We start from the raw sequence: 1,717 nt of genomic DNA, 5'->3' as shown, positions 1-1,717 counted from the left end.
AAGTGTTTATTGGAAAAGTTAAACAAACTGGCTAGTTGCAACTATGTGTGGGAATGATACCTCATTTGGACTTGAAAGTAAATATAGGTTAATATCTGAAGCATGAATAGGAATTAGCAATCTCCTGGGGATAGATTTTAGCTAGAGTGTACTGAATACATTTCTCTATTTCTCTGTTAATCTCACATTGATTTCTGTCCATCCCATGAAGACTGTACAGGATGAAAGAGTGTGAGTTATAATATACCTTGGCTAATATATCATTCACTGTCAGTGAATTCTACAGTGAATTTTAGATAGAATATTCACACACATATTCCAGGTTTTTTGGAGGGCATTTTTCACCTCTTTGTTCCTCAACCTGTAGATCATAGGATTTAGCATGGGTATTACTGACGTGTACAATAAAGAGGCTATTTTATCACTATCAAATGAATGACTGGACTTGGGTTTCACATACATAAAAAATAGCATCCCATAGCCCACAATTATCACTCTCCAGTGAGATCCACAGGTAGAGAAAGCATTGTGCCTGCTTTCTGCAGAGTTCATCTGAGAATGACAACAAGGGTCAGAATGTAGGACACAAGGACTCTCAGAAGAGATGACACCAAATTAAAAGTGGAAAAGATCAGAATTAACAACTTAATTTTGTGTGTATCTGAACAGAGCAAAGATATCAATGGCAGATTACAGCAATAGAAATGTCTAATGACATTATCACCACAAAATGATGAAATGAAAAATTTTATGATGGTCAGTAAAGACAAAGTAACATCATAGAGATAAGGTATTGCCACTAGTATCTGACATAATCTTTGTGACCTGATGACTGGGTAGAGCAGAGTATCACAGATGGCCACATAGTGGTCACAGAATATCATGGACAGAATATAAAGTTCACTAAAAATGAACATGATGTAGAAAGCTAGCTGTGTGGCACACAAATAATAGGAGATTTTATTTTCATCCACAGCAAAACTTACTAACATTTTGGGTCCTACGGTTGTGGAATAACCAAGGTCAGTTAAAAGAAAGGTGTCTGAGAAAGAAGTACGTAGGTGTTTGAAGCCTGGAGTCCACCTTGGTGAGGAGGACCATGCCCAAGTTGCCCACCACTGAGGTCATGTAGATGATGAGAAAGAGCCCAAATAATGGAGCCTGCAGCACAGGGTGGTCAGTGATTCCCATGAGGATGAATTCACTCAGCACTGTTCCATTGTGTTTTTTCCATTCAGATTCATCAGAAAACTTATTCTGGATGAAGACATCAGTGTACTCAATCATATCATGTAGTAAATGTAGGAATTTTTTTATTATTCAAAGCCAATATTAATAACATAAATCCAAATGTACATTTTAGGCTGTAATAAAATACTCTGCCTCCCCCACCCCCAAAATAAAGCATACATGTACAGAAATATAAACAACTTGATATAGAGATACATTTGGAGATGGGAGAGATTTGAAGCTTTCCATCGTGGAAAACTTGTCCTCCAAAGAACGTTTTTAAGCCCTTTGACTGTCATCACTGGTGGAGGGATGCTACTGGTTTCTAATGGTAAAGCCCAGTGAGGCTGATGATTATCCTGCTATATTAGGGGAGCCCCCAACAAGAAAGAATTATACAGTCCCAAATGCCAAAGAGCTAAGACTGATGAACCCTGATATATGTGTAGATATAGATTGGTATAAAGTTAGATAAAGGAAGCAGAAA

At 37.5% G+C, this 1,717-nt stretch overlaps 1 pseudogene; it reads right to left on the bottom strand.

The window, feature by feature from the left end:
• Positions 1-270: 270 nt before the first annotated feature.
• LOC130848662 (olfactory receptor 8K3-like) lies at positions 271-1,287 on the bottom strand (annotated as a pseudogene).
• Positions 1,288-1,717: the final 430 nt, after the last annotated feature.

The sequence above is a fragment of the Hippopotamus amphibius genome, chromosome 3 (assembly GCF_030028045.1).
Source record: "Hippopotamus amphibius kiboko isolate mHipAmp2 chromosome 3, mHipAmp2.hap2, whole genome shotgun sequence".
NCBI lineage: Eukaryota > Metazoa > Chordata > Mammalia > Artiodactyla > Hippopotamidae > Hippopotamus > Hippopotamus amphibius.
Note: the sequence above shows the minus strand (reverse complement) of the source record. Positions and strands in the feature narration are given on the sequence as shown.